This window comes from Rhinoraja longicauda, chromosome 29 (genome assembly GCF_053455715.1).
Source record: "Rhinoraja longicauda isolate Sanriku21f chromosome 29, sRhiLon1.1, whole genome shotgun sequence".
Lineage (NCBI taxonomy): Eukaryota > Metazoa > Chordata > Chondrichthyes > Rajiformes > Arhynchobatidae > Rhinoraja > Rhinoraja longicauda.
Window position 1 is genome coordinate 1,090,548 of NC_135981.1, and position 15,374 is coordinate 1,105,921.

At 50.0% G+C, this 15,374-nt stretch overlaps 1 protein-coding gene across 4 annotated transcripts in view; it reads left to right on the forward strand.

The window, feature by feature from the left end:
• The window catches only part of LOC144607578 (catenin beta-1-like), a 48,166-nt gene that overhangs the window by 6,626 nt on the left and 26,166 nt on the right, over nt 1-15,374 (forward strand). Inside the window, exon 1 of one of the 4 annotated variants that reach the window (XM_078424491.1) lies at nt 4,573-4,641. The exons of 1 other annotated variant lie outside the window; for it this stretch is intronic. The gene's annotated coding sequence lies outside the window, so the exon portion shown is untranslated. Of the gene's footprint in view, nt 1-4,572; nt 4,874-5,405; nt 5,427-15,374 lie in introns of those variants that run through there. 2 more of the 4 variants (XM_078424490.1, XM_078424492.1) reach the window with 2 other exon arrangements.

Below are 15,374 nucleotides of genomic sequence, written 5' to 3' on the forward strand. Positions count from 1 at the left end.
CTCAGAACTTGTTGAGGGTGCGGTTTGCCGCTGAGTTTGTGCAGTGTCAACTGTGTGAGTCATGGTTGGTCAGGGCAGGTACTCCTACCTGTTCCAGCATATGTCGAGGGTTAACTGTGGCAGTTTCATGTTGCAGTGAAACTGGAAAACAACTGGGCCCCACCCAACTGCTGAACCACCCTCTCTCTCCCTGCCTTCTCATTTGCCTCCTTCCCAAACGCACACATTTCATCCAACTTTTTACTTTAGTTTAGAGATACAGCGTGGAAACAGGCCCTTTGGCCCACCATGTCCACACTGACCAGCGATCCCCTTACACTAACACCATCCTACACACTAGGGACAATTTATAATTTTACTGAAGCCGATTAACCTTCAAAACGTACGTTTTTGGAGTGTGGGAGGATACCAGAGTACCCGGAGAAAACCCACGCAGGTCACGGGGAGAACGTACAAACTCCAATACAGACAGCACCCACAGTCAGGATTGAACCCGGGTCTCCGGCGCTGTGAGGCAGCAGCTCTACCAGCTGTGCCACCCCAATCATTATCCTGCACTCACAAGAGACTCCGGATGCTGGAATCTTGAGCAATGAACAAACTGCTGGATCGACTCAGCGGGACAGGTTGGAGGGAAATGGGCAGATTATGTTTCGGGTCAGGGCCCGATTGTAAAAGGGTCTTAATCCAAAATGTTGTCTGTCCATTTGCCTCCACAGATGCTGCCTGACCCGCTGAGTTCCTCCAGCAGTGTTTTTTTTGCTCATTTCTGCAGGCTCCGTATTATTTACATGTGAAGCTCATTGTAATCTGTCATGAGACTCTTTGTATTCATTTTGGGGTCTGAGTGTTACTGGCGAGGCGAGGCCAGCCCTAATTGCCCTTGAGGTGATGGTGGGGGAGGGGGGGGGTGCTGCTGCCTTGCATTGCTGTACGTCCTCTAGTGAGGATGATCTCACTGTTTTGATGGGGAGGGGGTTTCATTCTTTGGACCTGATGATTATATTAATCGAAAATAGACACAAAATGCTGGAGTAACTCAGCGGGACAGGCAGCATCTCTGGAGAGAAGGAATGGGTGACGTTTCAGGTCGAGACCCTTCTTCAGACTCGGATGTCTGCCAGAGATGCTGCCTGTCCCGCTGAGTTACTCCAGCATTTTGTGTGTATCTTTGGTATAAACCAGCATCAGCAGTTCCTTGCTACGCAGATTATATTAAGCAATCAGGATCTTGTGTGAACTGGGGGTGGTGGTGGTGGTGTCCCAGTCTATCACAGGTGGTGGTGACCTGGTATCTGTCAATGGAAACTGTAACGGAGTTCTGAGGTGCAGTCATAAGTTCACAAGTTGTAAGAGTAGAATTAGGCCATTCGGCCCATCGAGTCCACTCCGCCATTCAATCATGGCTGATCTCTGCCTCCTAATCCCATTTTCCTGCCTTTTCCCCATAATCCTTGACACTCGTTCTAATCGAGAATCTGTCTATCTCTGCCTTAAAAATATCCACTGACTTGGCAACCACAGCCATCTGGCAATGAGTTCCACAAATTAACTACCCTTTGACTAAAGAAGTTCCTCCTCAGTGCAGCACTGGATGCAGGCAAGTCTCAGATGGTGTGGTGTGAATGATTGTTTAGGACAGTTGAAGTGTGTGCCAAGTGGGCTGCTTTATCTGGAGTTAGACTTTAGAAATACAGCGTGGAAACAGGCCCTTCAGCTTACCGAGTCCACGCTGCCTAGCACTCACCCCTTTCATTAACTCTATCCCACACACTAGGGGACAATTTACAATTTTTACTAAAGCCAAATACCCGAAAACCCTGCACATCTTCGGAGTGTGGGAGGAGACCGGAGCTCCTGGGGAAAACCCACGCAGGTCACGGGGAAAGCGTACAAACAATACCATACAATACAATATATCTTTATTGTCATTGTACAGGGGTACAAGGAGATTGGGAATGTGACTTCCATATGATGCAATAAATTAATTAGCTAATCAGCATAAATTTAGACAACCCAGTGAAACTAAATTAGAGACAGTTTTAAAACAGAATAAAAAAAGGAATGGGCGACATTTCGGGTCGAGACCCTTCTTCAGACTGACGGCGAAGTCTTCAGTCTGAAGAAGGGTCTCGACCCGAAACGTCGCCCATTCCTTCTCTCCTGAGATGCTGCCTGACCTGCTGAATTACTCCAGCATTTTGTGAATAAATATCCGTACAGACAGGATCAAACCCGGGTCTCTGGCGCTGTGAGGCAGCAACTCTACCTCTACGCCACCGTGCCGACCCAGAAGTTTAGTTTAGTTTATTGTCATGTGTACTGAGGGTCAGTGAAGAGCTTTTGTTACGTGCTAACCAGACAGCAGAAAGACAATACATGATTAGAATCGTGCCGTTTACAATGTATAGAAGATGGACTTTGGCCGTCCGGGGCTGAACGTGATACCAAGCTCAGCTAACCTCCCGTGGTTCGCAATGAACTGCATCCCTGCTGCTCTTTATTTTTATTTTGAAACTTATTTAAACTGGTGATTGTACTCTGTTCCCAGACACGCCCTTTGCCTGTCTCTGAGTATTTACAACAGATGTGTGGAAAACTAAAATGGAGAATGCTCTGGGACTCTGCCCACAACCACAGGCGTCTCAAGCCTCCCACCCCCCCCCCCACCCCCTTTTCTCTTTGTTCCTCCAGCAATGATCTAGTGCTGTGCTGATTCAGCAGTACTTGGAGTTGTGTCGAGATATCACAAGGCAGAATGCTTGGCTGGAACACCTCCCTGTAACAAGATGTGCCTGACAGCCCAATGTGGGCTGATCCCAGCGCTTACGGCAACAAACTCAGACCGGTTGGGTAACTCCACAAGGCTGCCTGAGTCACGACAACCGATTGTGAACATTCAAACGTTGACATGCACACTGAAACCCGACACTAAATGCTGGAGCAACTCAGCGGGACAGGCAACGTCTCTGGAGAGAAGGAACGGGTGACATTTCAGGTCAAGACCCTTCAGACTGAGAGTCGGGGGAGAGGGAGGCTAGAGATATGGAAGGGGAAGATCAAAGCAGAGTGTGGGTGTCAAATGAAGTACAGAAGTCACAGACCCAGTCCTTCTCTCCAGAGATGCTGCCTGTCCCGCTGAGTTACTCCAGCTTTTTGTGTCCATCTTCAGATCAAAGCAGATGCTGATCAGAGAAATGTAGAATGGCTCATTGTTGGCTGTGGGGAAGTGACGACGAGCACACAATCAGTCACATTAATCAGGAGTACGGTGGAACTAGTCGGAGAACTAGGGTGGGGGAGGGGGTGGAAAGGGAGGGAAAGCAAGGGTTGGTTACTTGAAGTTGGAGAAATCAATGTTCATTCTGAGTTGTAAGCTGCCCAAGTGAAATAAGAGGTGTTGTTCCTACGCCGACCGGCCGGTGCTCCCCGGGTCTGGCCTTGTAGATGTTTAACCAAAACCCTTATCCAGGGGGCATGGAAAATGGGGCACGGTGGCGCATTAGAGTGCCAGAGACCCGGGTTAGATCCCGACCACGATTGCTGTCTGTTTGGCTTTGGTTTGAAAATAAATCTGTAAATTGTCCCCAGTGTGTGTAGAATAGTGTTAGTGTGCGGGGATAGCTGGTCGGCACAGACTCGATGGGCCGAAGGGCCTGTTTCCACGCTGTATCACTAAGCTAAATTCTGCAGCCACAAAGAGCAGGCGTTTTCCCCGAGTTCCTAACCAATGTTTACACCCCATCCATCTACACGAGAGTTACGGAGTGTGTCACCCATGGGGTGTGCTGTGTAGACATTGTCGGCTGTGACCAAATCACACTGTCATCTTCAGCTTGTAAAAGAGCAAGAGCTAAGTGTTTTATTGTCATATGTCCCAAAACGGAACAATGACATTCTTACTTGCAGCAGCACAACAGGCGTGTAAGCACCATAACAAAGTACAAACATACGTTTGGGTGGGCTGGAAGGAACTGCAGATGCTGGGTTATACGGAAGATAGACACAGTGCTGGAGTAACTCAGCGGGTCAGGCAGCATCTCTGGAGAGCACGATAGGTGACGTTTTGGGTCGGAACCCTTCCTCAACCTTTCATGTTCTCCACATATGCTGCCTGACCCGCTGAGTTACTCCAGCACTCTGTGAAACGTCACCTATCCATGTTCTCCAGAGATGCTGCCTGACCCGCTGAGTTGCTCCAGCACTCTGTGTCTATCTTGAAAGAAAAGTTGTGTGCGTGTGGTGTGCATACATAAAACAATATTCAAACAATAAAGCTTTTCGCTGTACCTCGGTACTTGCGACAATAAATTAAACTAAAACTAATAGAGCAAAGACAACAACAATGCCTATGGTTTGCAGCTTATTTTGTGGTTGCAGTGTTTAATAGCCTGGCGCTGCTGTGTTATTCTGTCTTTCCTTTGCTTCTGGAGGCGGGCAGTGTATTTCTGGAGTGGGAATTGGCGGTTGTGCGAGGGTTAAAGGCGTTTTGTTGACTGCACCGCTAGAGTTGGAGCAGGAGTGGCCTGTTTGCTGCTGATTGTTCTGCTGAGGCAGGGAGGGAGGGAGGGAGGAAGCCAGGGTTCAGCTGCTCAACCCTCTGACGAGAAGCAGAAGTTGCGAGTTCCGTGCGACACTTTGGTACGGTCGGTCACAGATCTCCAGCAGGTTTGGCCGTGGCGTTTCACTGCCTTCCCCCGGTAACAGAACAGGGAAGTAAAGCAGCAGCTAGTTTAACAAGTTTGTAATTTGGGAACTTTAATTCTGACGCGGGTCTCTGGGGATAGTTTGAAGCTGGGAGTTGTCCTAAGCTGAAGATAGGCACAAAAAGCTGGAGTAACTCAGCGGGACAGGCAGCATCTCTGGAGAGAAGGTATGGGTGACGTTTTGGGTCGAGACCCATCTTCAGATTTGTTGGTTGTGAATTCTGACGGGGGGGGGGTGGAGGAGGGGGGCATCTTCCCTGTTGTCACCGGCTCTAAACCCTTGAACTTCCAACCCTGAAGAACAATGGAAGCTTCTTCACCAGTGGGATGTCAGCAATCCCAGGCCTGCCGTCTCGGGCAATCACCACGCCCTTAGATTTCTACGGGATCCTAAACTTGGCGTTGCACTTTTTAGTTTAGTTTCAAGATACGTAGCGGAAACGTGTCCTTTGACCCACCGTGTCCGCGCCGCCCAGCGATCCCCGCACACTCACACTATCCTACACACACTGGGGACAATTTACAATTCTTACCGAAGTCAATTAACCTACAAACCTGCACGTCTTTGGAGTGTGGGAGGAAACTGGAGCTTCTGGAGAAAACCCACGCGGTCACGGGGAGAACGTACAAACTCCGTACAGACAGCACCTGTAGTCAGGATCGAACCTGGGTCTCTGGTGCTGTGAAACAGCAACTCTACCGCTGCGCCACTTGTCAAGGGTAATGTAATGCCGTTATTCTCATGATAACAGGTTGGGAAGACACTGGTGAGAAGTTGGTTATGTTGTTTTTGAAAGCTACACCATCTCAATCCGGGCACGAGAAACAAAGTGGACTCCTGGTTCTGTAAGTCAGAGGTGATTGCATAGGGAATTATGTTGTGAGCAGAGATTGCGCAAATCACAAAGTGCTGGAAGAGCCCAGGGGGTCAGGCAGCATCTGTGGAGGGAATAGACAGATGACGTTTTGGGTCGGGACCGTTCAGACTGATTGGAGTTGGGTGGGGGAGGGGAGAAACTGGAAGAGCGAGCGGGGGAAGGGGGCTTCCTCCCACATGCTCCAATCAGCCTGAGGAAGGGTCCTGGACTGAAACGTCCTGTCCATTGCCTTCACAGATGCTGCCTGACCCGCTGAGTTCCTCCAGAACTTTTGTTTTGTTCAAGATTCCGGCATCTGCAGTCTCTTGGGGCTCCACTCTACGAAAGGGGATTTGTGTTTTTAAGTCGACCCTGTTTATCCTGCTGGGACATTCCTGACAGATTTACACCCAAGGAAGTCGTTTTTTTAATTAAAAAAAAAAAGTTGAGGTTGTTTTTCCTGTTGCTGGCTGATCGGTAAATCAGTGAGTTAGTGTGGGGGCTGAGAGATTGGACTGAGTCTGAGGCAAAGTGTGTTTGTCAGGAGTGTGTTTGAAGTTACTCAGTGTTGTGAGTTGTTGTTCACTCCATTGTTTGTTCAGCAGTTTCTGCTGACGTTTTAATGTCTGGATTAAGATGTCCTCCATGTCTTGTGCGGTTTGAACTGGAATATAGACACAAAAAACTGGAGTAACTCAGCGGGACAGGCAGCATCTCTGGAGAGAAGGGAATGGGTGACGTTTTGTGTCGAGAGTTGTAAATCTGGAATTCTGTGCCTCAGAAGGCAGTGGAGGCCAATTCTCTGAATGTATTCAAGAGAGAGCTTGATAGAGCTCTTAAGGATAGCGGAGTCAGGGGGTATGGGGAGAAGGCAGGAACGGGGTACTGATTGAGAATGATCAGCCATGATCACATTGAATGGTGGTGCTGGCTCAAAGGGCCGAATGGCCTCCTCCTGCACCTATTGTCTATTGAGACCCTTCTTCAGAATGAAAGTCACGGGCAAGGGAAACGAGAGATATAGACGCTGATGTAGAGAGATGCAGAGCAAATGATTTAACCATATGCAGAAAAAAAGTGACAATGATAAAGGAAACGGGTTAATGTTAGTTGTAGCTCAAAGAAAGAAAGACTTGGGTGGGGGAGGGTTGGGGAGAGAGGGAATGCAGGTTGAAGTTTATCAATTGTTACCAAAGCCAATTAACCTACAGGTTTGTTGGTTGACCGGCCTCTGTAACTTGCTCCTGGTGTGTTGGGAGTACAGGATAACACCTTGGAGAACTAGTCTGAGCAGGTGATTAATGGTTGGCGTGGACTCGATGGGTGGAAGGGCCTGTATCTAAGTTGTATCGATGAGCCGGAGGGTCTGTTTCGAAGCTGTATCTTTCAATCAGTCAACAGTGCAGGTCTCTCTGGAGGCAACAGGCACAATATGTGGAGGAGAGAACTGCAGATGCTGGATTAAATCGAAAATGGACATAAAATGCTGGAGTAACTCAGCGGGACAGGCATCATCCCTAGAGAGAAGGAATGGGTGACGTTTCGGGTCAGTCTGAAGAAGGGTCTCAACCCGAAACGTCGCCCATTCCTTCTCTCCAGAGCTGCTGCCTGTCCCGCTGAGTTACTCCGGCATTTTGTGTCTACCTTAGACACAATATGTGATTGGGATTTGATTGGATCTCATCCTATGGTGCAGTGAAATGCCCAGGAGGCCAGTCTGCAGCTCTGGCTTCTCGATTATAATGAGGGCTCTTTAAATGTTCAGACAACTAATGGAGCTGGGGGAAGCCTGACAGATGGCTGTGAAGATTGAGAAGGTCTGAAATTCTCAAAAATCAAGACGATAACAAGTTTGTGTTGATTTAGAATTCTCTGCGGTTCAAGTAAAAAGCGTCAGGGTGATTGGTGTCTGGAATGCTTTGGCTCACGAGGTTCAGAAAGATCTTGCATCGTTTAAGGGAAAATGTAGATAATTATTTGCAGCAGGAAGTCACAGCATTGCAGAACTCTGGGGACTAGAGGTCATAACCTCAGAATTAATGGATGTGTAGGAAAGAAAACTACAGATGCTGGTTTAGATCGAAGGTCGACACAAAATGCTGGAGTAACTCATCGGGTCAGGCAGCATCTCGAGAGCAGGAATGGGTGACATTTCGGGTCGAGACCCTTCTTCAGACTGACCGGAAACTTCACCCATTCCTTCTCTCCAGAGATGCTGCCTGACCGCTGAGTTACTCCAGCACTTTGTGTCTACCTCAGAATTAAAGGATGTACCTTTGGAAAGATGAGGAGGAATTTAATCAGAGGGTGGTGAATCTGTGGAATTCATTACCACAGACTGTTCTAGAGGCCATCAATGGATATTTTAAAAGCAGAGATAGATAGATTCGTGATTAGTACGGGTGTCAGGGGTTATGGGGAGAAGGCAGGAGAATGGGGTTAGGAGGGAGAGATAGATCAGCAAAGATTGAATGGTGGAGTAGACTTGATGGGCCGAATGGCCTAATTCTGCTCCTATGACTTATGAACATGACATGGATAGAGAGGGAGTCTGATTATGGGCTTTCTTGTGTGGGGGAAAGGGAGGGGGGTGGGGGTGGGAATGGGGTGGTGGTGAATGTGGGGGAGGGTCACAGTGTGGTTGATCTGTTTAATTTATTGTTGCCATGTATTTCAAGATACAGTGAAAAGCTTTTTTGTTGCGTGCTATCCAGTCAGTGACCAGACTTTTCATGATTACAATCAAGCCGTCCACAGTGTACTGAGACAGGATAACGTTTAGTGCAAGGTAAAGTCCAATAACGTCTGATTAAAGATAGTTCAAAAGGTCTCCTATGGGGTAGATGGGAGGCCAGGGCTGCTTTTTAGTTAATGAGAGGACTATTCAGTTGCCTGAAAAGAGCCAGGAAGAAACTGTCTGAAGAAGGGTCCCGACCCGAGACGTCACCCATTCCTTCTCTCCAGAGATGCTGCCTGTCCCGCTGAGTTACTCCAAAACTCTGTGCCCATCTGGGAAGAAAATGTCCCTGAAACTGGAGTTGTGCGTTTTTCAAACTTCTATGCATCTTGCCTGATGGGAGAGGGGAGAAGAGGGAGTGGCCGGGGTGAGACTGTTCCTTGATCATGCTGCTGGCCTTGCCGAGGCAGCGTGAGGTGTAGATGGGTCAATGGATGGGAGTTTGATTTGCGTGATGATCTGGGCTGTGTCTCCACAATTCTCTGCAGTTCCTTGCGGTCTTGGATGGAGCTGTTCCTGAACTGTGCTGTGATGCATCCTGATAAGATACTTTCTACGGCGCGTCTGCAGAAGTTGGTGAAGGTTGTTGGGGACAAGCTGAACTTCCTAAGCCTTCCAAGTAGAGGTGCTTTCTTGGCCTTTGCTTTGCCCAGGACAAGTTACTGGTGATACTGCTTTAGTCCCGTATGGCGTGGGACTGAGTGACTGCCAAGTAGGGTTGCCAACTGTCCCGTATTAGCCGGGACATCCTGTATTTTGGACTCAATTGGTTTGTCGCGTACGGGACCGCCCTTGTCCCGTATTAATACGGGACAAAGGGTGACGGGACAAAGGGTGACGTCACCGTCCCTTGCCCCACGTGACCTCACCCAGCCAGCGGCCACATGCTCCCGCTCATCCAATGGCGGCCGCCCGGGCCGGGGAGCACGTGGCCGCTGGCTGGGTGAGGTCACGTGGGGCGCGGGGCGGTGACGTCACCCTTTGTCCCTTCTTTGGGAGTGAGGAAGTTGGCAACTCTACTGCCACGTACAAAAGAATATGGGATCTTGTTTATGTAAAGAACCACAAAAACCTAGCGCCGTTATTCTGATGAACCTGGAATCTTGTGAGGCCAGGTGCTGTAGTTGGGATGGAGCAGGACGTTGAGATGTTTGGCTCACAGTTCGATAAGTTGGCTTTGGGATGTCAGGAGAAGGAACAAGCCCTGGATCTCTAGTGCTGTGTTTGTTGTTTAGTGAGGTTTAGTTTAGGGGCTGAGGAGAATGTTGGATTAGTTCCCACACTGCTTTGATGAACTTTCACTGTGACTTTGTCCGTCAGTGTTACTTGCAGTGAGGCATATCAGGCTCAACGAAGCCCGTACCCTGGCACAGTATCTGTGTATTTCACAGGGCGGCACGGTGGCGTAACGGGTACAGCTGCTGCCTCACAGTGCCAGAGACCCAGGTTCGATCCTGACTACGGGTGCTGTCTGTACGGAGTTTGTACGCTCTCCCCGTGACCTGCGTGGGTTTTCTCCGGGTGCTCTGGTTTCCTCCCACAATCCACACACATACAGGATTGTAGATTATTTGGTTTAGATAAAATAGTAAATTGTCCCCAGTGTGTAGGATAGTGTTAATGTGCGGGGATCGCTGGTCGGTGCGGACTCGGTGGGCCGAGGGGCCTCGTTCTGCCCTGTATCTCTAAACTAAACTAAGCATGCAAGACAGAGAAGTGGACTGATGTGTTTTTGATGCAAGTTACATTGAAAGTAGCTGAATATTTCATTATCATGTCTAACTGCTTGGACTGAAGATGTCAAAATCAATCGCGCTACATTTCTTGGTGGTGAATATTTAAGGGTCTCTTAGTCCTTTGTTGGCCAACCATATGTCTACACAATTTGAATAACATTAATATTTTAAAATGTGCAGAAATAGCTCTCCTCGTCTGTCCCAGGGGGTGGGGCATCTCCAAGACTGACCCGGATTCCAGAGCTGTTGTCATGTAGCAGTGAGGTTTAATTTAGAGGTACAGTGTGGAAACAGGCCCTTCAGCCACCGAGTCCGCACACGCCAGCAATCACCCCACACACTAGCACTATCCTACACACTGGCGACAATTTACAGAGGCCGATTAGCCGAGAAACCTGCACGTCTTTGGAGTGTGGGAGGAAACCGGAGCACCAGGGAAATCCCACGCAGGTCACGGGGAGAATGTGCAAACTCTGTACAGACAGCAACTGTAGTGGGGATTGAACCCGGGTCTCTGGGTGCTGTGAGGCAACAACTCTACCGCTGCACCACCGTGCCGCCCACCTGGGCTGAATGGCCTGGTCTTGCTGCTGCTACATTTGCTATGGACTGACCACTGCAGTGAGCTGGGGAAGGGTGACCGCCCTTGACCTACAAAGCCCTCCTACGCCCTTGACCTACATGGCCCCATCCTACCTGACTGACCTCCTCCACAGACACACTCCAACCCGTACCCTCCGCTCTGCTGCTGCTAACCTCCTGTTCCCCCCCATCCGGACCAAACTCAGATCCTGGGGGGACAGGGCTTTCTCCATCGCTGCTCCCACCCTCTGGAACTCACTACCTCAAACCATCAGAGACTCCTCCTCACTCACCACATTCAAAACATCACTGAAGTCTCACCTGTTCAACACTGCCTTCAACCACTGACCGTCGCTTCACCTTATTCTTCCTTTTCTGTTCGTCTATTTATTTATTTTTATGCCTTATTAACCTTGTAAAGCGTCTTTGTCTAGAAAAGCGCTATACAAATGTAATGTATTATTATTATTATTATTATTGTGTGCCTTGACCAAAGGGTTGCCAACTTCCTCATTCCCAAATACGGGACAAAGGGCGATGTCACCGCCCCGCGCCCCACGTGACCTCACCCAGCCAGCGGACACGTGCCCCACATGACCTCACCCAGCCAGCGGACACGTGCCCCACGTGACCACCCAGCCAGCGCCCACGTGCTCCCACTGCCTCCAATGCCGTTTGTGGCAAAGAATTCCACAGATTCACACCCTTTAATTCTGAGGATCTCTGGTCCCAGACTCTCCCACCAGTGGACGCATCCCAGACTCTGCACGCATCCTCTCCACATCCACTCTACCCAAGCCTTGCACTATTTGATGGAGGAAATCTATCTCTGCCTTAAATATATCCACTGACTTTGTCTCCATAGCTTTCCCTGTGCTGGACTCGATTGCATTGGCCTTGGCTGGCCTTGGGGGGGGGGGGGGGTATTGGCCTCTTGTCTGTCGGTTACATCGGATGTGTGCTATTCCAGGAATGTGTATCTGGGATGGGTGCAGATTGTGCATTCCTGCCTTGTTGCTCTGCAGAGAGAGTGGATCGTGCCTGCCTCAACATGATTGCATGTCACTCTGCCTCCTTGTCCCAGAGTTGGTTGTTAAGCCAGCCCCTTCACAACGAGCGGCCACTCTCGTCTCCTCCTCCCCCGCTGTGCACTTACACCTCATGATGGAAACGTTTTCAATCAGCGCTTTTAACGTTCTCTAGCAGCTTTCATTTAAAAGTCCCTTTGTCTGGCTGGCTTCAGTCCTCTGATACTGTTCTCTCATTCTGCAACACTCTTTGAGCTTAGTTTAGAGATGTTCATGGGATCTCTCCATGCTCCTGAGAACAATTCAGCAGCAGCACGGTGGCGCAGCGGGTAGAGCTGTTGCCTCACAGTGCCACAGTTCCGGGTTCCATCCTGACTGCGGGTACTATCTGTGTGGAGTTTGTAGGTTCTCCCTGGGATCACGTGGGTTTCTCCGGGTGCTCCGGTTTCCTCCCATGCACCAAAGATGTGCAGGTTTCTAGGTGAATTGAACTCAGTAAAATGTCCCTAGTATGTAGGATATAACTAGTGTACCTACGCTGTCTAGACTAGACTCGACTAGACGGCTGTATGTCTTGGTTGATTGTCTTATCTCCCCTGCAGTGGGCCACTCCCACAGTGTTATGCTCCCGCTCCACCAATGGTGGCCACCCGGGCCGGGAACACGTGGCCGCTGTCTGGGTGAGGTCACGTGGGGCGCGGGGCGGTGGCGTCACCTTGTCCCATATTTGGGAGTGAGGAAGTTGGCAACCCCTAGTTATGCTCCTGGCAGTTAACAGTTGCCATTTCCAACAAACCTTCTCATGCCCTCAGTCTCCAACCTGTCCAGATTGTTTCGCTGAACACCTCCGCTCAGCCAGTCTTAACCTACCTGATCTCCCGGTGGCTCAGCACTTCAACTCCCCCTCCCATTCTCAACCTGACCTTTCTGTCCTGGGCCTCCTCCATTGTCAGAGTGAGGCCCAGCGCAAATTGGAGGAACAGCACCTCATATTTTGCTGGTGTAGTTTACACCCCAGCGATATGAACATTGACTTCTCTACCTTCAGATAGTCCTTGCTTTCCCTCACTCTTTCCCCTTCCCCTTCCCAGTTCTCCCACTAGTCTTACTGTCTCCAACTACATCCTATGCGCTCGGTCCGCATTAACGCAACTGATCTCCCGGTGGCCCAGCACTTTAACTCCCCCTCCCATTCACAGTCTGACCTCTCTGTCATGGGCCTCCTCCAGTGCCATAGTGAGGCCCGCCGGAAATTGGAGGAGCTGCACCTCATATTTCGCCTGGGCAGTTTGCAGCCCGGTGGTATGAACGTCGACTTTTCCAACTTCAGATAGCTCCTCTGTCCCTCCCTTCCCCTCCTCCTTCCCAGATCTCCCTCTATCTTCCTGTCTCCACCTATATCCTTCCTTTGTCCCACCCCCGACATCAGTCTGAAGAAGGGTCTCGACCCGAAACGTCACCCATTCCTTCTCTCCCGAGATGCTGCCTGACCTGCTGAGTTACTCCAGCATTTTGTGAATACATCCTATCTTTGTCCCGCCCCCTCCCCTGACATCAGTCTGAAGAAGGGTCTTGACTCGAAACGTCACCCATTCCTCTCCAGAGATACTACCTAACCTGCTGAGTTACTCCAGCATTTTGTGTCTATCTTCGATTTAAACCAGCATCTGCAGTTTCATTCCTACACTGTCGAGATCGTATGTGGGGTGGGAGTTCAGTTTCCGACAGAGGTTCTATTGTGCAGCAGGTCAAAAGTCACTGTTCACTTTGCAAAGTCGGCTCATCGACGTATGAGGAAGCTGCCTTCAGGAGTAACAAAATAGACTTCACTGTCCAGGGGCAGAGAGGACAGGACAGGACGTCAGCCACAGAGATAAGGAGTGATGTTGGAGCCAAAACATACAGTAGTTAACAGCAACTTAAAAACCTTTTATGGTCTGTCCATTTTATGTTGCCTTTCACAACTACATTGAGGGAGGAACTTTGCCACCAGTGATGTATTATCGAAAACACAAGGAACTGAACCTGATGAACAGTGCTGGAGGAACTCAGTGGGTCAGACAGCATCTGTGGCAGGGACGAACAAAGAAAGGCCCCAACCTGAAATATCATCTGTCCGTGTCCTGCACAGGATGCTCCTCTGGTCCACAGTTCATCCAGCAAGCTGTGATGGAGAGATAGATCAGCCATGATTGAATGGTGGAGTAGACTTGATGGGCTGAATGGCCTCATTCTGCTCTTAGAATTTATGAAGATATAAACTTTATCACCCAGGAGATTATGTGTGATTGTCTATTTGTGATGATAATCCCCCGATGAAGTTGCAGGGGTCCTGTGTGTGACTGTTGTGGGGGTCTCGTGTGTCACTGTTGTGGGGGTCTCGTGTGTGACTGTTGTGGGGGTCTCGTGTGTGACTGTTGCGGGGGTCTCGTGTGTCACTGTTGCGGGGGTCTCGTGTGTCACTGTTGTGGGGGTCTCGTGTGTGTGACTGTTGTGGGGGTCTCGTGTGTGTGATTGTTGTGGGGGTCTCGTGTGACTTGTGGGGGTCTCGTGTGTGACTTGTGGGGGTCTCGTGTGTGTGACTGTTGTGGGGGTCTCGTGTGTGACTGTTGTCTCTCTGTGTGTACTCACTGTCTGCTGTCGTTTGCCCCCGTGGTGTGTGCTGGTAACCGGTCCCTAAATCACAGTGCGTGTGGCTGTTGAATCTGTGGCTTGTTGGTAATCGCTGAGCTGAGTGGTTGAGGATGTGCAGCTATTTTAAGTGAGTTCAGTGGTGAGGATTTTTCCCTTTCACGCATTAGTCACGTTAATTCAAGCAGTGAGCATCTGCTTTCCAGCCCTGGCTTGGTGCTCTGAAGTATGCCAACTTTAGTTTAGAGATACTCCACGGAAACAGACCCTTTGGCCCAACGAGACCCCCCCCGCCCCCACCCCCCCCCCCCCCACCCCCCCCCCCCCCCACACCCCCCCCCCCCCCCCCCACACCCCCCCCCCCCCCCCCACCCCCACCCCCGTACACTGACACTATTCTCCACACACTAGGGATAATTTACAATTTTTACCAAAGCCGATTAAACTACAAACCTGCACGCCTTTGGAGTGTGGGAGGAAACTACAGAGAAAACCCACATGCTCACAGGGAGAACGCACAAACTCCATGCAGACAGCGCCCGTGGTCAGGATTGAACCGGGGTCCCTGGCGCTGTGAGGCAGCAGCTCTACCCGCTGTGCCACCGTGCCGCTCATATTATTTTAAGTGTTTCAGCAGCAAAAGCAAAACCTGCCTTGATAGACGCAAAATGCTGAAGTAACTCGGCGGGTCAGGCAGCATCTCTGGAGAAAAGGAATAGGTGTCATTTTGGGTCGGAACCCTTCTTCAGACTGGAAATGAAGGTGGGGGTGGGGGGGGGGATGAGAAAAGGCCAGAACAAGACATTATATCTTTGGTATAAACCAGCATTGGCAGTTTCTTCTGACTTATGAAAATGTCTTGCTGTTCAAAAGCTGGAAGGAGATGGCAGCTCACAGTCCCAGACTGTGCCGGAGGTATATTGGCAGAGATTGTTGTCATGGAGTGCTCGGGTGTTGAAGGCTTCCCAGATGCTGCCTGGATCTGAGGGTATTGGCTGCCGGGAGAGGAGGGAGGACAAACTTTGGTTGCTTTCTCTGGAACATCGGAGGTTATGGGCAGACCAGATACGTACACAAAATGATGAAAGGCTTAGATC